Below are 24,681 nucleotides of genomic sequence, written 5' to 3' on the forward strand. Positions count from 1 at the left end.
AGCCAGTATGGCAATGGAACATTTAGAACGAACGACTGTGTCACGTCCATAGATACAGAACAAAAAGACTGAATGTCTGGGAAGCGTCTCTGGCAACCGAACCAATAGAACGAACAGCTTGGGTTGCAACTCTAGATTTGTGTGGGGACTATATCTTGTGGAAGGATGAAATAGTATGAATAAAATAACGTTTTTAATGAAAATATGTCAATCATTATTTGAATATGTTGGTAACCTGTTGTGTGAACACTGGCCCGAAGCCAGTGTTTGGAGGATATATATGCACGGTTTGTCGGCCCGAGATGAATATATCGTCCAAACACCGGCTTCTCTGGTATTATCACTTAAAAATGGATATCTCATAGTTCAAAGATCACCATACATAAAGTGTTCAACACAGTGTATCTCTGGTGATTTCAACATAGCAGGAAACTGATCTGTCGTTAATATCAGTGGTCTTTCTAACTAGGGGGCTTGTTGGAACCTACCATGGCAGAGACAAACCATTAAACTGTAGCCTGCCGCCATGCCTCCCTCTAAGAACTAAGCAGCTGATTGGTCTCCCATTTCCGTCTAATGAGAGACAAACTAGGAGGATGAGTCAGTCACCCCACTTTACCAACACCCTGGCTGGCAGCTTTCATCACTAACGCTCACGGCGATGCCACAGCTTTGTGCTGTCTCTGAAATGGCCTTAAAACCAAAGGCAAAAAAGAAACAATTAAGGCCTTTTTCTCCTCACAGTGACAGGTGATGCATCTGTAAGGTGCTACACTTATATTTCTGTAGTTTCTTATACAATTTCAATTAAATGTAAAAAAGTGGTTCAAAAGTTTAGTGAAAAACCTAGGGATAAACAGTACAGCACACTACAACTTATCAGAATCTCGTTTATTGTCCTACAAGAGGAAAATCTATACTATACTACACTACAACATACAGTATATACACACAGCCTCCATTCAACAACTATAGTCACATCTTCACCATGGCAAACTACTTTCACCATGGACACTACACTCTTAGAAAAAAAGGGTTCCTGTCACGTCCTGGCCAGTATAAGGGTTAATTAGTATTGTAGTTTGGTCAGGACGTGGCAGAGGGTGTTCGTTTTATGTGGTTCGGGGTGGTGTGTTTGTTAAAAGGGTGTTTGATTTAGTATTTCCGGGTTTTGGTTTATGTTTAGGTATTTCTATGTTTAGTCTAGTGTGTCTGGTTCTATGTTGAGTTAATTGGGGTTGGACTTCCAATTGAAGGCAGCTGTTTGGTGTTGCCTTTGATTGGAAGTCCTATATTAGTTGGGTGTGTTTGTCTTGTATTTTGTGGGTGATTGTTCTGTGTTAGCCTTGTGCCTTGCAGACTGTCAGTGAATCGTTCGTTTTCTTGTTTGTTGTTTTTGTATTCGTTTTGAAGTGAATAAATGTTCAAAATGAACAATCACATACCTGCTGCGTATTGGTCTACCTTTTCCGACGATGATTTCGTTATATCGTCAGAAGACGAAGAAAACCGTGACAGAATCACCCACCAACTATGGACCAAGCAGCAGAAGAAGGAGCAGAGGGAATTCGAGTTGGACTGGCGGGAGAAGTGGACCTGGGAGGAAGTTCTGGACGGGGCCGGACCTTGGCACCAGGCTGGGGAGTATCGCCGCCCGCAGTGGGAAATTGAGGCAGCCAAGGCAGAGAGGCGTAGGTACGAGGCCATGGACGCGCTGAGGGAGAAGCACGAGAGGCACCACCAATAATTTTTTTGGGGGGGGCACACGGGTAGTTTGGCTAGGCGTAAGAAGAGCCGGAAGCCAGCTACCCGTGGTTATATGGAGGAGCGTATGGGGTGGAGAGCGCTATGTTTCGCTGAGGAGCGCACTATCTCACCCATACGCACGCACAGTCCGGTGCGCGTTATTCCAGCCCCCCGCAGGTGCCGTGCTAGAGCGGGCATGCAGCCTGGTAGGAGGATGCCTGCGCAGCGCATCTGGTCGCCGGTACGCCTCCGAGGACCAGGCTACCCAACTCCCGCTCTACGCACGGCTACCATCAGGCCCCTGCACAGCCCAGTCTGCCCTGTACGAGCACCCCGCTAGTACAGGGCTACTAGTTACATCCAGCTAAGGCGGGTTGTGCAGGAGGTAAGATCTAGACCGACTGTGCGCCTCCATAGCCCTGGGTTTCCAGCTCCTGTCTCTCGTGCGGACCCGGAAGTGCGTCAACCCAGTCCGACTCGTCAGGTTCCCGCTCCCCGCACGAGCCTGGAGGTGCGTGTTCATAATCTGGTAAGCCCAGTACCAGCACCACGCACCAGGCTACAAGTGCGTAAACCCAGCCACGCCAGTCAACAGTCATCAGAGCTGCCCGCCAGTCAACAGTCGTCGTCAGAGCTGCCCGCCAGTCAACAGTCGTCGTCAGAGCTGCCCGCCAGTCAACAGTCGTCGTCAGAGCTGCCCGCCAGTCAACAGTCGTCGTCAGAGCTGCCCGCCAGTCAACAGTCGTCGTCAGAGCTGCCCGCCAGTCAACAGTCATCGTCAGAGCTGCCCGCCAGTCAACAGTCGTCGTCAGAGCTGCCCGCCAGTCAACAGTCGTCAGAGCTGCCCGCCAGTCAACAGTCGTCAGAGCTGCCCGCCAGTCAACAGTCGTCAGAGCTGCCCGCCAGTCACCAGTCGTCAGAGCTGCCCGCCAGTCAACAGTCGTCAACAGACTGCGCTGAACTGCCGGAGTGGCCAGACTGCGCTGAACTGCCGGAGTGGCCAGACTGCCCTGAACTGCCGGAGTGGCCAGACTGCACTGAACTGCCGGAGTGGCCAGACTGTCCCGAGTGGCCAGACTGCCCAGACTGTCCCGAGTGGCCAGACTGCCCAGACTGTCCCGAACTGCCAGACTGGCCCGACTGCCCCTCGGCGATGCCAGAGTGGCCCGACAGCCTGGAACAGCCGGAACCAGAGCCACCTCCAGATATAGGTGGGTTGGGGAGGGGGGGGTGTAGCACAGTGCCGTCGTTGACGGCAGCCATCCTCCCTTCCCTCCCTTTAGTAGAGGGGAATTTTGGTTTTGTTGTTTGGGTTTTTTTTTGGTTTTTGTTTTTGAAGGTGCTTCCGGGGTTAGCACCTTTAAGGGGGGGGGTACTGTCACGTCCTGGCCAGTATAAGGGTTAATTAGTATTGTAGTTTGGTCAGGACGTGGCAGAGGGTATTCGTTTTATGTGGTTCGGGGTGGTGTGTTTGTTAAAAGGGTGTTTGATTTAGTATTTCCGGGTTTTGGTTTATGTTTAGGTATTTCTATGTTTAGTCTAGTGTGTCTGGTTCTATGTTGAGTTAATTGGGGTTGGACTTCCAATTGAAGGCAGCTGTTTGGTGTTGCCTTTGATTGGAAGTCCTATATTAGTTGGGTGTGTTTGTCTTGTATTTTGTGGGTGATTGTTCTGTGTTAGCCTTGTGCCTTGCAGACTGTCAGTGAATCGTTCGTTTTCTTGTTTGTTGTTTTTGTATTCGTTTTGAAGTGAATAAATGTTCAAAATGAACAATCACATACTTGCTGCGTATTGGTCTACCTTTTCCGACGATGATTTCGTTATATCGTCAGAAGACAAAGAAAACCGTGACAGTTCCAAAAGTGTTATTTGGCTGTCCCCATAGGAGAAAATGTTTGGTTCCAGGTAGAACCCTTTTTGGTTCTAGGTTGAACTCTTTTGGGTCCCATGTAGAACTTTCTGGGGAAAGGGTCTACATCGAACCCAGTAGGGTTCTACCTGGAACCAAAAATATTTCTTCAAAGTGTTCTCCTATGGGGACAGCCGAAGAAACGTTAAAGGTTCTAGATAGCACCTTTTTTCTAAGACTGTAGACAGATTTGTAACAACAAACAAGGCAAACTTTTCTCTCTTGCCAATTTAAAAGTGTCCTTTAATCACAGACATGGGAACATCTGAAGGACGACTGCTTTTCTTCTCTAAGGGCTCTCTCTCGCTCTGGCGAGGATGAAAACAACTTGTTTGGTCAGAAAGCGGGAGAGAGAGTGGGAGGGAGAGAGAGGAGGGAGAAAGAGAGAGAGAGGGTGAGAGAGCGTCAAGGTTAATGAGACAGAGAGGCGAGACAAGAGAAAACAGAAGGCGAGGCAACGGCAGGCTGTGATCTCCTCCGCTTCCCAGACCATATCCCATTACAGCGCCATTATCCGGGGCCGGACGCCGGCTCCTCTTCCCTGTCCCCTCCCCATCCTCCCCTGTGCGGCCCGCTTTGAAGCCCTGGGTCATAATTGATTGGCTGTGTAGAAACACATGTCTGCTACGTAGTTAACCTCTTCACCCGCAGCTCTCCTCTTAAAGGGACAGCTCTGACTGAAACACAGAGGATGCAATCAAAAGCAGCACTCAGTACATTCAGAGGGAGGAGGTATCCTGGCTCATCCTCCCATCTCTCTCTTTTGGACGGGAGCCTGTGCTCTGCAGATCTGGCTGCTGGAAGGACCTGAGACAGAGTATTTTGGTGTTCGTTATTGAGGGGAAGCTGAGGCCTTTTAAACACCCTTAATTGTGCAACCAGCCAGCTAGCCTGGAGCTGATCTAACCTATTCAGAATGCTTCAATCTGTTAAAAGCACAGTCAGCTCCAAATCCCAAATTAGCTGGGCATTGATTCGTCAATAATTGAATCACAGCCCTCAGTTGAGTTCTACATTAAGCAGTAAAAGCCCAGCCAGACACAGATCTATATAATGTAGATCTGTAATCTGTCAGACTAAGGCATTGTCAGTGGTGAGTGATCTAGAATGAAGCCCCAGATGCAGTGCAGTGGATTGACATGATGAGTCACGCTGCCATCCCCACGGAGCCCATCTCCATGTAATCCGCTAGTTAACGTTAATCCATCTCAATATCTCCCTTGGCCTGATTCACCACTGACTGACTACCTGGAGGTGTGGAGCAGACTTAGCTCTAAATCATTGTATCAGAACAGTTCTGAGCGCTGGAAATTACTCAGGCCATTACAGAGACAAAAGTCTCATCTCAGCATTTAGCATAGCAATGAAGCAGGACAAGCAGAGCAGCAGTAATCTGAAGTACTGTAAGGATAGTAGAGGCCTACAGTAAGTGGAGGGACAGAACACTGCTTTTCTTTCCAAGTGAAGAAGGGGGGATGGAATTGTTGTTCTTTGAGTTAAAGAGTGCAGACAGTGCAGCAGATGATTGACAGGTCCTCTGTTCACCCAATGAGCAGTCATTGAAGCTTATCAGGCCTCTATGGAGCTGTGCACTAGAGCTGAGAGACAAAACACATAGACACCATGCTCGCTGCTCCGTCTTAGATTTTCAATTACACTAGAATGGAAGCCAGTTTGCTCTGATGAATACCGAGGCATCACCCTGCCGAAATGTGTGTGGATAATATCCCTGGGTGGGCGAGTGGTGCAGCATTCTGAGCGGGCCCTCCCTCTAAATAGTGTCTGTATTGAGGTCGCCTCAACGTATGTCAGTGTTCAAAACAAACAGTGCTCTGCTCCCTCATGCATACATAAAGAGCTGCTGATATGAGGCACGGTGGCGGTTGGCGGCCGGCGCAGGGCTTTGATAATGTATTCATCACTCTAAATGACAAGTGCAGCCCACCAGGAGAGTGTTTAACATTTAAATAAAGAGCAGTGAAAACAGCCATTCAACAACATGCAGGACAGACGTTGGCTGCACATTAAATAGCAGCACTGACACTGCAAATCACCTTGGACTAAGACCTTAGGTAGAACATTCTCATAAACATGCATGTTTTGGTAGCTTTTAATATCTCAAATAGTGGTAGGGGGTTTTGGGAGTGAGGCCATGATGTTGCCCAATATTGGATAATCAGATAGGATTCATGCCAAAACCTTGGAAATTCAGAGTTGCAAAAGCATATACAGTACAAACAACGGTATATACAGTTGAAGTCGGAAGTTTACATACACCTTAGCCAAATACATTTAAACTCAGTTTTTCACAATTCCTTACATTTAATCCTAGTATAAATTCCCTGTCTTAGGTCAGTTAGGATCACCACTTCATTTTAAGAATGTCAAATGTCAGAATAATAGTAAAGAGAAGTATTTATTTCAGCTTTTATTTCTTTCATCACATTCCCAGTGGGTCATATGTTTGCATACACTCAATTGGTATTTGGTAGCATTGCCTTTAAATTATTTAATTTGGGTCAAACATTTCGGGTTGCCTTCCACAAGCTTCCCACAATAAGTTGGGTGAATTTTGACCCATTCCTCTTGACAGAGCTGGTGTAACTGAGTCAGGTTTGTAGGCCTCCTTGCTCGCACACGCTTTTTCAGTTCTGCCCACACATTTTCTATAGGATTGAGGTCAGGGCTTTGTTAACCGACTTGCCAAAACTATAGTTTGTTAACAAGAAATTTGTGGAGTGGTTGAAAAACGGGTTTTAATGACTCGTAAACTTTCGACTTCAACTGTACATTCTCAAGGAGGACTGAAAGAGAGAACATCTGGTGTCTCAGTAGGGAATCAGAGAGCAGGAGAAAATCTGTCTGAGATTCTATCTGCAGCCCCACTGACAAGGGAGTCCAAATAAATACCCAGCAACTCTTCTCTTCTAGTTAAAACAGTATCTCTCCTCTAACTTAATCTTTCTGATAGCTCCACTGTGAAAGGCAAGAAGGTGTTGTAGTGAGGCAAAGCTCTGTGGAATTCACCCATTAATTCCAAAAAGAAAGATTGAGCGTTTTTTCCAACAAGCAGAGATATGTTTGACAGTGTTGCTGGAACACAGTCAAGGGCGAGGTAATTCAGGTGAATCTGCAACTTCACACCCCAACGAGTGCAAAATGAATCCATTTATTTCTCCTTCTTGTAGAACAATGGCTCGTCCACGCAAACTGAGCACGGTGCTCACCTCACTGCTCTCTGACTGGTTGCAGGGCGACTGGGGGTACCCATGTGAGGTGGCCCCTAACCTTAGAGCCAGGAAGTCTATGCAAATTCTAATCACCTCTCTACATCACTGCATCTGCCCCTTCTACCACCCCCTCTTCTTACCTTCTCATTATTCCAAACTACACTATATATACAAAAGTATGTGAACAACCCCTTCAAATGAGTGGATTCAGCTATTTCAGCCCCACCCGCTGCTGACAGGTGTATCAAACCGAGCACACAGCCATGCAATCGCCATAGACAAATATTTGCAGTAGAATGGCCTTACTGAAGAGCTCAATGACTTTCAACGTGGCACCATCATAGGATACCACCTCTCCAACAAGTCAGTTTGTCAAATGTCTGCCCTGCTAGAGCTGTAAGTGCTGTTATGGTGAGTGGAAACGTCAAGGAGCAACAATGGCTCAGCCGCAAGTGGTAGGCCACAGAAGCTCATAGAACGTGACAAACAAGTGCTGAATTTTTTTGGGGTCTGTCCTCGGTTGCAACACTGCCTCTGGATTACAGGAGGTTGGTGGCACCCTAATTGGGGAGGAGAGGCTTGTGGAATTGGCAGGAGCGGAATAAGTGGAATGGCATCAAATACATCAAACACATGATTTCCGTTCCGGCAATTATTATGAGCTGTCCTCCCCTCAGCATCCCCCACTGCTCTGGAAGAAATGTCAGCACAAGAACTGTTCGTCGAGACCTTCATGAAATGGGTTTCCATGGCCAAGCAGGCACACAAACGTCTAAGATCACTATGTGCAACGCCAAGCGTCGGCTGGAGTGGTGTAAAGATCGCCGCCAGATTTAGGTATAGGCGACATGGGCAGCCGCCCGGGGCGGCACAGGGCATAGCGCGCCTCTAACTTTGTGATTTGCATGAAGAGGAGGTGGCGAAAAAGGGGCCAGAGGGCGGGCTGCCTTCTGAGAATTCATAGGTGATCAGATAAACCCCCACTTCCTTCAATTCTGCTAGGAAGAATAAAATGATGACCTACGAAGAAGATTAAACTACCAACGGGACATTCAAAACTGTAATATCTTATGCTTCACGGAGTCGTGGCTGAACAACGACATTATCAACATACAGCTGGCTGGTTAGACGCTGTACCGGCAGGATAGAACAGCGGTGTCTGGTAGGACAAGGGGTGGCGGACTATGTATTTTTGTAAATAACAGCTGGTGCACGATATCTAAGGACGTCTCTAGCTATTTCTAACCTGAGGTAGAGTATCTCATGATAAGCTGTAGACCACACCATCTACCTAGAAAGTGTATCTGTATTTCTCGCAGCTGTTTACATACCACCACAGACTGAGGCTGGCACTAAGACAGCATTGAATGAGCTGTATTCCGCCATAAGCAAACAAGAAAACGCTCACCCAGAGGCGGCGCTTCTAGTACCCAAGGACTTTAATGCAGGCAAACTAAAATCTGTTTTACCAAATTTCTATCAGCATGTTAAATGTTCAACCAGAGGGAAAAAACCTTTGGACCACCTAGAGAGTTTATCTGTATTTACACTTCATTTGGCAAATCTGACCATAATTCTATCCTCCTGATTTCTGCTTACAAGGAAAAATTGAAAGCAGGAAACACCAGTGACTCCAGTGTTCTGGGATTCCTCCGATGGCGTTGAGTACACCACAGCAGTCATTGGCTTCATCAATAAGTACATCGATGACGTCGTCCCCACAGTGACCATAAGTACATACCTCAACCAGAAGCCATGGATTACAGGCAACATCCACACTGAGCTAAAGGATAGAGCTGCCGCTTTCAAGGAGCGGAACTCTAACCCGGAAGCTTATAAGAATTCCCGCTATGCCCTCAGACGAACCATCAAACAGGCAAAGCATCAATACAGGACTAAGATCGAATAGTACTCCTCCTGCTCTTATGCTCGTCGGAGGTGGAAGTGCTTGCAAACCATTACAGACTAGAAAGGGAAGCATGGCCGAAAGCTGCCAAGTGACACGAGCCTACCAGACGAGCTAAACTACTTCTATGCTCGTTTCGAGGCAAACAACACTGAAACATGCATGAGAGCACCAGCTGTTCCGGAAGACTGTAATCAAGCTCTCTGCAGCTGATGTGAGTAAATAGGTCAACATTCACATGGCCGCAGAGCCAGACGGATTACCAGAACGTGTTCTCCGAGCATGTGCTGACCAACTGGCAGGTGTCTTCACTGACATTTTCAACCTCTCCCTATCTGGGTCTGTAATACCAACATGTTTCAAGCAGACCACCATAGTCCCTGTGCCCAAGAACACTAAGGTAACCTGTCTAAATGACTACCGACCCGTAGCAATCATGTCTGTAGCCATGAAATGCTTTGAAAGGCTGGTAATGGCTTACATCAACAACATTATCCCAGAAACCCTAGACCCACTCCAATTTGCATACCGCACCAACAGATCCACAGATGATGCAATCTCTATTGCACTCCACACTGCCCTTTCCCACCTGGACAAAAGGAACACCTATGTGAGAAAGCTATTCATTGACTCCAGCTAGGCGTTCAACACCATAGTGCCGTCAAAGCTCATCAATAAGCTAAGGACACTGGGACTAAACACCTCTCTCTGCAACTGGATCCTGGACTTCCTGACGGGACGCCCCCAGGTGGTAAGGGTAGGTTACAACACGTCCGCCACGCTGATCCTCAACACAGGGGCCCATCAGGGGTGCATGCTCAGTCCCCTCCTGTATTCCCTGTTCACTCATGACTGCACGGCCAGGCACGACTCCAACACCATCATTAAGTTTGCCGATGACACAACAGTGGTAGGCCTGATCACCGACAACGACGAGACAGCCTATAGGGAGGTCAGAGACCTGGCCTCTCCCCCTCTTTTACACCACTACTACTCTCTGTTATCTATGCACAGTCACTTTAATAATACTACCTACATGTACATATTACTTCAACTAACCGGTGCCCCGCACATTGATCCTGTACCAGTATCCCCCTATATATAGTCTCGCTATTGTTATTTTACTGCTGCTCTTAAATTACTTGTTACGTTTATTTCTTATTCTTATCTGTATTTTTTTAACTGCATTGTTGGTTAGGGGCCCGTAAGTAAGCATTTCACTGTAAGGTCTACACCTGTTGTATGTGACTAATACAATTTGATTTGATGAATCACGCTTCACCATCTGGCAGTCCGACAGATGAATCAGGGATTGGCGTATGCCAGGAGAACTCTACCTGCCCTAATGCATAGTGGCAACTGTAAGTGGAGGAGGAATAATGGTCTGGGGCTGTTTTACATGGGTTGGGCTAGGCCCCTTAGTTCCAGTGAAAGGAAATAACACGACAGCATACAATGATATTTTAGACGATTCTGTGCTTCCAACTTTGTGGCAACAGTTTGGGGAAGGCCCTTTCCTCTCCCTTTCCTGTTTTAGCATGCACAGAGCCCTGACCTTAACCCCATTGAACACCTTTGGGATAAATTGGAACGCCGACTACGAGCACGTAGTAAACTTGTAAACTTCTGACCCACTGGAATTGTGATACAGTGAATTATGTAGTAACCTCCAACCTAAGTGTATGTAAACTTCCGACTTCAACTGTAGGTCCTTCATGTCAGGAAGTTTCTCCACCATAGAGTAGCTAAGCTGATAACTGTTAAACTTCTTGGAGAAGTATGCCACAGGACGCTCAATTTCCTCAAGGTCAACAGACTATGGAAGAACAACAACCTGCCCCAATGGAGTACACCAAACCAGACAAAAGAGAAGCACAGTGTCAACCACACAGGAGAGAAAAAAAATGAATGGAGCTTCCCCAAGACCTATTACTAGCTCAACCCTAGTCTTCATGCAGTTACTGGCGCTGGGACTATCACAGAAGAAGCTCCCAGCAAGCTGGTTACCCCTCTGAGCCACGGATGTGCTCCCGAGACAACTGGTCCAGCCACGGTCACCAAACAAAAATAACAAAGCACTAACACTGCCCAACGTGTGTCGTTAGGGACACGTCGCTAAACCTACCAGGGGAGAAGAGAAGAGTCCAGGTAGCCAATCCATGCTACCCCGACAATCTCTCTCTGCTAACACCGCACAAACACTAATCTGTCCCAACAATGAGCAAAGCAGGATCTCCAACTGGAACAGGGTATGGAGATAAACTGTGGTCCTCCCTCCACTGCAGCACAAACCAACACTAATTCCACACCAAAGAAAGTAGCAACAGGCAGTATCCAAATGTCACAAATACTTTGAACATGAACCTCAGTAAGTAACTCTCAATCAAAGTAGTGCCCACAACATAACCCACACATATAGAAGTGTTAGCCAAACAATAATCACAAATCACTTTACTTCGAAATACCACCTTAACCAGTTAGCAAATGCTACCAAACAAATGCAATTCCAGGGAGTATATTTTTAATTTTAAATTTCACCTTTATTTAACCAGGTAGGCTAGTTGAGAACAAGTTCTCATTTACAACTGCGACCTGGCCAAGATAAAGCAAAGCAGTGCGACACAAACAACAACACAGATTTACACATGGAATAAACAAGCATACAGTCAATAACACAATAGAAAAGGTCTATATACAGTGTGTGCAAATGAGGTAAGATAAGGGAGGTAAGGCAATAAATAGGCCATAGTGGTGAAATAATTACAATTTAGCAATTAAACACTGGAGTGATAGATGTGCAGGAGATTAATGTGCAAGTAGAGATACTGGGGTGCAAATGAGCAACAAAAAAAACAACTACAGTATGGGGATGAGGTAGTTGGGTGGGCTATTTACAGATGGGCTACGTACAGGTTCAGTGATCTATGAGATGCTCTGACAGCTGATGCTTAAAGTTAGTGAGGGAAATATAAGACTCCAGCTTCAGTGATCTTTGCAATTAGTTCCAGTCATTGGCAGCAGAGAACTGGAAGGAAAGGCGGCCAAAAGAGGAGATGGCTTTGGGAATGACCGGTGAAATATACCTGCTGGAGCGTGTGCTATGGGTGGGTGCTGCTATGGTGACCAGTGAGCTGAGATAAGGCGGGGCTTTGTCTAGCAAAGACTTATAGATGACCTGGAGCCAGTGGGTTAGGCGACGGATTTGAAGCGAGGGCCAGCCAACGAGAGCATACAGGTCACAGTGGTGGGTAGTATATGGGGCTTTGGTGACAAAACAAATGGCACTGTGATAGACTACATCCAATTTGTTGAGTAGAGTGTTGGAAGCTATTTTGTAAATTAAATCACTGAAGTCAAGGATCGGTAGGATAGTCAGTTTTACGAGGGTATGTTTGGCAGCATGAGTGAATGAGGCTTTGTTGCGAAATAGGAAGCCGATTCTAGATTTAATTTTGGATTGGAGATGCTTAATGTGAGTCTGGAAGGAGAGTTTACAGTCTAACCAGACACCTAGGTATTTGTAGTTGTCCACATATTCTAAGTCAGAACCGTCCAGAGTAGTGATGCTAGACGGGCAGATGGGTGTGGGCAGCGATCCGTTGAAGAGCATGCATTTAGTTTTACTTGCATTTAAGAGCAGTTGGATGCCACAGAAGGAATGTTGTATGGCATTGAAGCTCGCCTGGAGGTTTTTTAACACAGTGTCCAAAGAAGGGCCTGAAGTACACAGAATGGTGTCGTCTGCGTAGAGGCGGATCAGAGAATCACCAGCCGCAAGAGCGACATCATTGATGTATACAGAGAAAAGAGTCGGCCCGAGAATTGAACCCTGTGGCACCCCCATAGAGACTGCCAGAGGTCCGGACAACAGGCCCTCCGATTTGACACACTGAACTCTATCTGAGAAGTAGTTGGTGAACCAGGCGTGGCAGTCATTTGACAAACCAAGGCTGGATAAGTTTAGAAACAGAGGGTCTAGATTGTCTATCCCTGCTGATTTGTAGGGGTCCAGATTTTGTAGCTCTTTCAGAACATCAGCTATCTGAATTTGGGTGAAGGCTTGGGCAAGTTGCTGTGGGGGATGCAGAGCTGTTGACCGGGGTAGGGAGCGCCACTTCTGGATGAGCATTTTCTTGTTTGCTTATGGCCTTATACAGTTCGTTGAGTGCCGTCTTAGTGCCAGCATCGGTTTGTGGTGGTAAATAGACAGCTACAAATAATTTACATGAGAACACTTTTGGTAGATAGTGTGGTCTACAGCTTATCATGAGGTATTCCACCTCAGGCGATCAATTCCTTGAGACTTCTTTAATATTAGACATCGCGCACCAGCATTTATTGACAAATAGACACACACTCCCGCCCCTCATCTTACCAGATGTAGGTGCTCTGTCCTGCTGATGCATCGAGAAGCCAGCCAGCTCTACATTATCTGTGTCGTTGTTCAGCCACGTCTCGGTGAAACATAAGATATTACAGTATTTAATGTCCCGTTGGTAGGATAGTCTTTATCATAGATTTTCCAGTTAGTTTTTCATTGATTGCACATTTGCCAATAATACAGAGGGTAGTGGTGGTTTACCTACTCGTCTGCGAATTCTTACAAGGCACCCCGCCCTCCTCCCCCTTTTCCTCTGTCTTTTCTTCACGCTGATGACTGGGTTTTGGGCCTTGTCTTGACAAAGCAGTATATCCTTCGTGTCGGACTCATTAAAGAAAAACACTTTCTCCAGATCGAGGTGAGTAATCGCTATTTTGATGTCCAGAAGCTCTTTCGGTCATAAGAGACATTATCTACAAAATGAGTTACAAACAATGCGAAAAAAACTAACAAAATATCACATTTGGTTAGGAGCCCGTAAAATGGCAGCCATCCCTTCCAGCGCCATATACACAAAAACATGGATGCAAGTCCCCGTAGCAATGTTTCAACATCTAGTGGAAAGCCTTCCCACAACAGTGGAGGCTGTTATAGCAGAAAAGGAGGGGATCAACTCCACTAATACCCATGATTTTGGAATGAGATGTTCGACCAGCAGGTGTCCACATACTTTTGGTGATGTAGTGTATTTCCTTTTTCTCTCCATCCCTCTGTACCTCTCTGGGCTGGTGAGAGGGAGGCTTGACCTGACCTGATGTTTATGCAGAGAGCAGATGAAGCCGGGAACAATATGTCCCTATGGCCCCTTGTTGTTTTTGCCATGTGGGTGTTCAATTCGATACAACTTTCTTTATTCCCTCAGGGACAGGGTTTTCCTCCAGCTAAGGGGTCAGCTGGGTTTATTGTATCAACAACAGTTCTGCATCAGTTCTCTCGTCTCTCTTCCTTTCCTAACATACTAGAACCTAAAAAGTGAGCTCCTGGCTGAAAAGTTAAGAAGTACTGAAGTGTAAAAGTCATGGAGGAAGTAGAGCGAGGAAATCAATAAGGGGAGTGTATGCTGCCCCTAGAAACACATCACAATGACTTCCTCTACCCTCTCACTCAGACCCCCCAGCCCTTATTCATATAATTATATACAGTCTGATTTTTTTTATATATCTCTCCTCTCTTTCCCACTCTCTCCCAAATCACTTTCTCCTCACTTTCCCCTGTAAATACAGTGCCTAGTGAAAGTCTACACACCCCTTGCAGTCTTCACATTTTGCTGTCCTAAAATGTTATCTGAAAAGGGATTACATTTCATTTTTTCCCCTACCGATCTACCTACTCCACATTTTAAAAGTCAAAGAAAAATGATCGAAACATTTTCTAATTAATACAAAATTAAGATGTATTGATTGCGTATGTCTTCACACCGAGTTAATACTTAAAGGTAGATTTAGTGAAATGGCGTTGTCACGAGGAGCACTGCAAATATTGAGATGAGCGAGATGCAAGACTTTGCTCTGACAATCAGACACAGTATATGTGCACGGTCTCGCTTCACACTGTTACAGCGTGGTAGCCAGGGGACCAAAACAGCAGAGAAGTTGAGCCTCGCACTTCAAAGCTCTTAGTCATTGTGGAAATGTACCTACTATGCTGTTTACTTTCTGAATCTACGTCATATCACTGAGTCTACCTTTAAGGAGAAGTGTATCTATAATTATTTCAATAACTGTTGTAAATTTTATCAACGTTTATGATGAGTATTTTTGTAAATTGATGTGCTCATTCACCGGAGGTTTTGGGAGGCAAAACATTTCTGAACATCACGCGGCAATGTAAAATGGGGTTTTTGGATATAAATATGAACTTTATCGAACAAAACATACAGTGGGGCAAAAAAGTATTTAGTCAGCCACCAATTGTGCAAGTTCTCCCACTTAAAAAGATGGGAGAGGCCTGTAATTTTCATCATAGGTACACTTCAACTATGACAGACAAAATGAGAAAAAAAATCCAGAAAATCACATTGTAGGATTTTTTATGAATTTATTTGCAAATTATGGTGGAAAATAAGTATTTGGCCAATAACAAAAGTTTATCTCAATACTTTGTTATATACCCTTTGTTGGCAATGACACAGGTCAAACGTTTTCTGTAAGTCTTCACAAGGTTTTCACACACTGTTGCTGGTATTTTGGCCCATTCCTCCATGCAGATCTCCTCTAGAGCAGTGATGTTTTGGGGCTGTCACTGGGCAACACGGACTTTCAACTCCCTCCAAAGATTTTCTATGGGGTTGAGATCTGGAGACTGGCTAGGCCACTCCAGGACCTTCAAATGCTTCTTACGAAGCCACTCCTTCGTTCCCGGGCAGTGTGTTTGGGATCATTGTCATGCTGAAAGACCCAGCCACGTTTCATCTTCAATGCCCTTGCTGATGGTAGGCTTTGTTAATTTGGTCCCAGCTCTCTGCAGGTCATTCACTAGGTCCCCCCGTGTGCTTCTGGGATTTTTGCTCACCGTTCTTGTGATCATTTTGACCCCACGGGGTGAGATCTTGCGTGGAGCCCCAGATCGAGGGAGATTATCAGTGGTCTTGTATGTCTTCCATTTCCTAATAATTGCTCCCACAGTTGATTTATTCAAACCAAGCTGCTTACCTATTGCAGATTCAGTCTTCCCAGCCTGGTGCAGGTCTACAATTTTGTTTCTGGTGTCCTTTGACAGCTCTTTGGTCTTGGCCATAGTGGAGTTTGGAGTGTGACTGTTTGAGGTTGTGGACAGGTGTCTTTTATACTGATAACAAGTTCAAACAGGTGCCATTAATACAGGTAATGAGTGGAAGACAGAGGAGCCTCTTAACCTGTTATGGATAGGGGGCAGTATTTTCACAGCCGGATAAAAAACGTACCCGATTTAATCTGATTATTACTCCTGTCCAGAAACTAGAATATGCATATAATTATTAGCTTTGGATAGAAAACACTCCAAAGTTTCTAAAACTGTTTGAATGGTGTCTGTGAGTATAACAGAACTCATTTGGCAGGCCAAAACCTGAGAAGATTCTGTACAGGAAGTACTCTGTCTGACCATTTCTTGGCCTTCTTTGCCATCTCTATCCATTACAGAGGATCTCTGCTGTTACGTGACACTTCCTACGGCTCCCATGGGCTCTCAGAAGGCGGCAAAAAGCTGAATCGTGGCTTTGCAGGCTCTGGTTGAAACAAAGTAGCGCGTTTGGGTAGTGGCTGGTTACAGTACTGTGAGACTCAGGCGCGTGCCCGCGTCGACCGAATGCTTTGTTTTCTTTCCTCTGTTTACCTAAACGCAGATTCCCGGTCGGAATATTATCGCTTTTTTACGAGAAAAATGGCCTAAAAATGTATTTTAAACAGCGGTTGACATGCTTCGAAGTACGGTAATAGAATATTTAGAAATCTTTTGTCACGAATTGCGCCATGCTCGTGACCCTTATTTACACTTCGTATAGTGTCTAGAACGCACAAACAAAACGCCGCTATTTGGATATAACGATGGATTATTTTGGACCAAACCAACATTTGTTATTGAAGTAGCAGTCCTGGGAGTGCATTCTGACGAAGACAACAAAGGTAATCAAACTTTTGTAATAGTAAATCGGAGTTTGGTCAGGGCTAAACTTGGTCGGTGTCTAAATGGCTAGCCGTGATGGCTGGGCTATCTACTGAGAATATTGCAAAATGTGCTTTCACCGAAAAGCTATTTTAAAATCGGACATATCGAGTGCATAGAGGAGTTCTGTATCTATAATTCTTAAAATAATTGTTATGTTTTTTGTGAACGTTTATCGTGAGTAATTTAGTAAATTCACCGGATGTTTGCTGGGGGTATGCTAGTTCTGAACGTCACATGCTAATGTAAAAAAGCTGTTTTATGATATAAATATGAACTTGATTGAACAAAACATGCATGCATTGTATAACATAATGTCCTAGGGTTGTCATCTGATGAAGATCATCAAAGGTTAGTGCTGCATTTAGCTGTGGTTTTGTTTTTTGTGACATTATATGCTAGCTTGAAAAATGGGTGTCTGATTATTTCTGGCTGGGTACTCTGCTGACATAATGTAATGTTTTGCTTTCGCTGTAAAGCCTTTTTGAAATCGGACAGCGTGGTTAGATTAACGAGAGTCTTGTCTTTAAAATGCTGTAAAATAGTCATATGTTTGAAAAATGGAAGTTTTCGGATTTTAGAGGAGTTTGTATTTCGCGCCACGCCCATCATTGGATATTGGAGCAGGTGTTCCGCTAGCGGAACATCTAGATGTAAGAGGTTAAAGAAGACGTTACAGGTCTGTGAGAGACAGAAATCTTGCTTGTTTGTAGGTGACCAAATACTTATTTTCCACCATAATTTGCAAATAAATTCATAAAAAATGCTACAATGTGATTTTCTGGATTTTTTCCCCTCATTTTGTCTGTCATAGTTGACGTGTACCTATGATGAAAATTACAGGCCTCTCTCATCTTTTTAAGTGGGAGAACTTGCACAATTGGTGGCTGACTAAATACTTTTTTGCCCCACTGTACATGTATTGTGTAACATTGAGTCCTGGGAGTGTCATCTGATGAAGATCATCAAAGGTTAGTGATTCATTTTAGCTGTATTTCTGGTTTTTGTGACGCCTCTCCTTGCTTGGAAAATGGCTGTGTGGTTTTTCTTGTTTAGGCGCTGTCCTAACATAATTTAATGTTATGCTTTCACCGTTAATCGGACAATGTGGTTGGATTAACGAGAAGTGTATTTTTAAAATGGGATATAATAGTTGTATGTTTGAGAAATTTGAATTATGAGATTTTTGTTGTTTTGAATTTGCCGCCCTGCTATTTCACTGGCTGTTGACTAGTGTGTCCCGTGGGTGGGACGCTAGCGTCCCACATGTCCCAGAGAGGTTAATGCAACCGCTGTGTCAGATTTCAAAATAGCTTTACGGCGAAAGCACATTGTTCAATATTCTGAGTACAGAGCTCAGCCATTAAAGCAAGCTATACAGTTACACGCCAAGTACTGGAGTCAACAAAACTCAGAAATAGTATTATAAATCTTCACTTACCTTTGCTGATCTTCGTCGGAATGCACTCCCAGGACTCCCACTTCCACAAGAAATGTTTGTTTTGTTCGATAAACTCCATATTTATGTCAAATACCTCCGTTTTGTTCACGTGTTCAGATCCCTATCCAAAGGCACAATGCGTGAGCGCAAAACCAGAGACGAAAAGTCAAAATGTTCCATTACCGTTCGTAGAAACATGTCAACCGATGTTTACAATCAATCCTTAGGGTCTTTTTAACATAAATCTTCGATAATATTCCAACCGGACAATAGCATATTCATTACAGAGGAAAAAGAAGGAACGGTGCGCCTTCGTGACCTCGCAGTAAACAACTCATAGTTCAAAGGCTCGAGTCAGCTCTTATTCTCTCCCCAGTAACAGTAGAAGCATGAAACAAGGTTCTAAAGACTGTTGACATCTAGTGGAAGCCTTAGGAAGTGCAAAATGACCCCACAGACACTGTAGTTTGGATAGGCAATCACTTGAAAAACTACAAACCACTTCCTGGTTGGATTTTGTCTCTGGTTTTTGCCTGCCATATGAGTTCTGTTATACTCACAGACATCATTCAAACAGTTTTACAAACTTCAGAGTGTTTTCTATCCAAATCTACTAATAATATGCATATCCTACCTTCTGGGCCCGAGTAACAGGCAGTTTAATTTGGGCACGTCACTCATCTGAATTTCCGAATACTGCCCCCTGTCACTAAAAAGTTAAGAATAATAAACCATTCAGCAGGTGCTTTTATCCAAAGCAACCTTTTACATTTTTTCTCAACCTTTACAGGAATCACACTCTCTCTCTTCTTGCTCCCTCTCTCCCCCTCCCTTCCTCCCTCCCTCCCTTTCTCCCTCTTACTCTCCCTCTCTCCTGCCCTCTGCCTCCCTTTCTCCCTCTCAGCCGGAGCTCTCTGCTGGTCAGGCAGGTTGACATTTATTGTCATGATTGTAAGGACAGACGCTGGAGATGAGAAGCAGGTACGGGAGTCAACATTTAATATAGCACAGACATTAAACAAGACAGGAACAGCGTCAGCACCGGGTAACACAACGACATAAGAACATTAATCCTGAAGCAGGGAACAGAGCTTGGGAACAGACAGATATAGGGGAGGTAATGACACAGGTGATTGAGTCCAGGTGAGTCCAATAATTGCTGATGCACGTGACGGGGAAAGGCGGGTGTGCATAATGATGGAGGCCTTCGAGCGCCAGGGAGGGGGAGCGGGAGCAGGCGTGACAATGAGTCTTGTCCTGGAGGCAGAACTGAGCTATTTCCCCTTAGATAGGCCAGCTTCAAAATTGTCAATATTGTAGAAATTCATGAAAACAAACATTTGCTTTTCAGTCTTAATTTAAGGTTAGGGTTAGCAGTGTGGTTAAGGTTAGGGTTAATGTTAGGGTTAAAAATCAGATTTGATGACTCTGTGGCTGTGCTAGTTGCCACTCTGCAGAAATGCCTCCAGAACAAGATTCACGACGAAAAACGGTAACCTGCGCTGGTCAGTGGGAGGGCTGGAACATTGATTGGAGTGCTCCAGATAAAGACGTGTTAGATCGATACCCTGTTAGTAGCCGGCGTAGGTGTGTTGTCATGCAATCATCTAACATATTGTTGCAGACGAGCTTCAGCCTGTCCATGACAGAGGACTTTCCGCAAGCCAGGGGCACACACAAAGGTACAGGTACAGCAGAAATCTGCCTTCTGCTGCCATCACGACCACAATGGAAAAACAAGAAAATATACACAGACAGGTGCAGACGCACACGCACACATGCATGCACACACGCACACGCACACACACACACACACACACACACACACACACACACACACACACACACACACACACACACACACACACACACACACACACACACACACAGAAGCTGAGCATGGCATGCAGTGCACAGACAGAGACTGGGACATTACTCCAGCAAATACCCAGAGGGCATGTTCTTAGACATACAACACATGGCTCAAATTGCCTTCATAAACTATGATTTATTAGCAGGTTACTGCAGCTGCTAGACTGCTCAGTGCATGAACATCATAACAGGCAATTGTTTTACAGAAACCTGCAGTTAAAAAAAGAGAAATAATAGTCATAACTACACTATTGACAGCAATGGTCCAAAGAGTACAGCTGGAATCAGAGAATATTAAACCCCTTTATTGACATTCCCCATTTTAATGAGTCAATCACTGCTGGCGCAAAATGTCAACTCATTAGTCATGCTGGCAACGACTAGCTACACCACCCTACCCCAGCTTCCAGATCATTTCTATTAGTTTTCTCCTGCAATCTCATCCCCATCGTCTGCCTCTCAGAAGGTCTGTCATTTCACATGCCTGTTCTTCCAACTGTTCAAATCACAACTCCTTCGCTCCATCCCTCCCTCGCTCGTAAAAGAAGGAGTGGGACTGAGAGGGTGAGAAGTGGATACAGAGACACAGTCTGAGTGAAAAGTGCTGGTAACACATGAATAGATATAATATTTCTGTCTGCAACTAAGATCTCATCTGAGTTTGGTGGGCACTTGGGCTCACCCCAGCCCTGCAGTCCCAGAGCACCATGATGGGACTGGCCTCCTCTGCTTCCTCCAGCCCTCTCTGCAAGCTGCAGAGCACCACAGTGCTGCTTTGCTCTCCAGCCCTGTTAATAGAATCTCACACATCTGTTAATGGATCTGTCAGAAGTTCCCTGAGGGGAGTCATCCTAGTAGAGAAGACAAAGCCTTTTCTACTCTCTCTCGATCTCTTTCTTTCTCTCACTCTCAATTCCATTCAAAGGGCTTTATTGGCATGGGAAACATATGCGTACATTGTCAAAGCAAGTGAAATAGATAATAAACAAAAAGTGAAATAAACAATCAAAATTAACAGTAAACATTACACTCACAAATGTTTCAAAGGAAAAAATACATTTCAAAGGTGATATTATGGCTGTCTACCAGTGGAGGATCATAGGACCATCCTCCTCAGTAAATTTTATACAAATAAAATTGTAAAACATTTAAAAAGTTATCATAAATATATTCACGTTACCAAATAATTGATTAAAACACACTCTTTTACAATGAAGGTCTAGAGTAGCATCAGCAGCACTCTGTAAGGTAGCACCATGGTATACCCGGAGGACAACCAGCTTCTGTCCTCATCTGGTTACATTGACTTCAATAGAAAACCTTGGAGGGTAATGGTTCTCACCCCCTTCCATAGACTTACACAGTAATTATGACAATATCCGGAGGATGTCCTCCAACCTATCAGAGCTTTTGCAGCATGAACTGACATTTTGTCCACCCAATCAAAGGTGCAGATAATTCATCTAGTACTGAAAGAATAAGCTACAGCTAGCTAGCACCACAGTACATAAAATGTGGTGAGTAGTTGACTCAAAGAGAGAGAAAGACAATAGTTGAACCGTTTTGAACAAATTCATTTCTGAAGGAGAGGCAAGAGAGAGATAGAGAAAGACATTTTCTGGGGGTTTTTCACTTTCAGTTTCACTTACTTTGCTAGCAAATGCAGCTAGCTAGTTTAACATAATCAAACACCCTGCTCAAACAGAGGAATGCTATGATAGCTAGCTGGCTATGACAATCCCACACAACACTAGAACTCTTCTTCCAAGTCAAGGTAAGATTTTGGTTTTACAAAGGTATTGCCACCGAGGCCCGCTGGTGTAACTGCTAAACTGCTTACTGACTGACAGTACACTAATGTCACTGCGTGACTGTAAATCAAATCAAAATCAAATTTTTGTCACATGCGCTGAATACCACAAGTGTAGAAATGACTGTGAAATGCTTACTTACAAGCACTTAACCAACAATGCAGTTCAAGAAATAGAGTTAAGAAAATATTTACTAAATAAAGTCAAAAATACATTAAAAATTAACAATAAAATAACAATAATTGTTTCAGTGTGATATATTGGATAAAGTAATAAAGACAGACACCAATGTCTAGTTCAATAGCCTTGTTCATGCATTGTACAAATCCCTACACGCGGAGTCCGGGGTACAGTCAGGCTAGTCGATTACCTATCAACTAGACTCCGTAACATCATCCTTTTCAATAGAAAGTGCAAACATAACAGCATAACATTAAATTCTTAACAATCAAGTCATAACAATTGAAAAAGCATGACATTTTCTTTTTACTTCAGTTGTCATCTTCCTTTCTTTTTTCCCTTTTTTTTATAAACAGAGGACAAGTGAACACAGTCTCTTGCTTACATAGTAAGCCTGTTCGGTGGCTTGACAAGCCGACCCACCCGTGAGTAAGTATGGGCTCTGACAGGGGTAGGATTAGTGCCACGAGCTGGAGAGCTTGGTGGGGTAGAAGCCTCACCTTCAGTTGGCTCATGTCTCAATTCTGCGCCTCTTACCCTTAGGCCTGGACTGTGATCCAGCTCATCTAGGTGAGTGTATGGCGTGTTCTGGTTTGTCTGCTCTGCTACGCGCAAATCCACCCGATTGCGACGATAGAGGGAGCCACCAACATCCACCAGGTAAGAACGTGGTGCAACTCTCTGTAGGCACGTGCCCAGCCTCCAAAGTCCTGTGTGGTCTCCCGGCAGCGGTTTCATCCTTATCGTTTCACCCACCTCCAGCTCTGGTAGGTCTCGAGCAGTCCGGTCATAGAAGCACTTAGCGAGCTGCTTTCTGTGACGCAGTTTGTCCGTGTCGCCAACCATGACGCAGGGCTCAAGTAGCTTCTTAGCCACGGGGATGGTAGTCTTCAGACGTCTGGACAGAAGGCGTTGTGCTGGGCTGCTGTCCATGTTTTCGGTGGGTGTGTTCCTCCACTGTAAGATCGCTTTCCATGGGTCGTTGCTGTCGCGTACGGCCCTGCTTAACAGGTTTTTTGCAATCTTGACAGCTGACTCTGCCTTGCCATTTGATTTTGGGTGTCTTGGAGAGGAGGTCACGTGGTCAAACTCCCATTCTGAGGCGAAATGCTTGAACTGTGCAGTGAATTGTGGGCCATTGTCCGTGATTACCTTGTCAGGCTGACCTTGCCTTGCAAACTGCGCCTTGCAGCGCTTTATGACCGTCTCTGCAGACAAGTCAGGGAGCAGTTCAATTTCCCAAAAGTCAGAGTAGTGATCAACAATGAGAAGATAGTCCTTTTGTCTGTGGCTGAATAAGTCCATGCTGACGATTTGCCAGGCCCTTGTGGGCAGTTCATGTGACATCATGGTTTCCTTTTGCTGTTCATGAGCGTACTCGTTGCATGTGGTACAGTTGCTGACAAAGTCTTTAATTTCTGCTTGCATGTTTGGACAGTATAATGTTTCACGAACCTGACGGTAGCATGCGTCACCTGCAACGTGACTGGAGTGTATGCGGGTCAGCATCTCTGGACGTAGTGATTTGGGAATAATGACCTTCTGACCTCTGAACAAGACGCCATTTTGCATACTGATCTCATCTCGAAAGGTCCAGTATTCTCTCACTGTGAAAGGTGTCTCCTCTTTCAGATATGGCCAACCTGCGAGAGCCATGGACTTCAGTGATTGTAGGTGTTCGTCCTTGTCAGTGTGTTGCCTGATCTGGGCTAGGTGGTGATCTGTGACGTTTAAGTAGTCTGCCTGATTGATCTGTTGAACATCTTGTTGTTCCTGCTGTAGCAAACAGATGGCTTGCCGCTGATAGGCAGTGCCTCTGCCTGTACATTGTGCTGTTGTCCTGCTCAGTGTGTCGCTGATGTACATCTCTGGTCCTGGCTTGTAAATGACCTTCAGGCTGTAGTTTTGCAGAGTCAGGAGCATGCTTTGAAGCCTCTTGGGCGCGTTGAGGAGAGGTTTACTGAATATGGCAATGAGTGGTTTGTGGTCAGTTTCAGCGGTGACCAGCTCTCGACCATATAAGTAGTGATGGAATCGCTGGCAGGAGAAGACGATGCTGAGGCACTCTTTTTCAATTTGTGCATAGTTCTGTTCGGTGGGAGTGAGCGCTCTCGAGGCAAATGCAACGGGCTGGCCTTCCTGCATAAGGCAGCATCCAAGTCCCCTTTGGCTGGAGTCGCTCTGGATTGTGACAGGCTTCGTGACGTCGTAGTAGCGCAACACTGGCATGGATGAAGCCAGAGATTTCATCTCCTGCACTGCAGCCTCGTGCTTGGGTAGCCAGTGCCATGGTGTGTCTTTGTCCAGCAACCGGCGCAGAGGCTCACAGACTGCTGATAGGTGTGGCATGAACTTTGCAAGATAGTTTGCAAAACCGATGAGACGCTGTACTCCTTTTGCATCAGACGGGTTTGGCATGTCGAGGATCGCTCTGACCTTGTCTGGGTCCGGCTTCAGGCCTTTTGCCGAGAGAATGTGGCCATGGAAGTGGACGTCTTTCACCTTGAACTGCAGCTTCTTTAGGCCAAGACGAAGCTTAGCTGATCGACAGCGCTCCATCAGT

At 45.2% G+C, this 24,681-nt stretch overlaps 1 protein-coding gene across 2 annotated transcripts in view; it reads right to left on the minus strand.

Moving 5' to 3' along the window:
• The window catches only part of cdh13 (cadherin 13, H-cadherin (heart)), a 513,598-nt gene that overhangs the window by 26,888 nt on the left and 462,029 nt on the right, over positions 1–24,681 (minus strand). The gene's annotated exons all lie outside the window — the stretch shown is intronic.

This window comes from Salmo salar, chromosome ssa10, assembly GCF_905237065.1.
Source record: "Salmo salar chromosome ssa10, Ssal_v3.1, whole genome shotgun sequence".
Taxonomy (NCBI): Eukaryota; Metazoa; Chordata; class Actinopteri; order Salmoniformes; family Salmonidae; genus Salmo; species Salmo salar.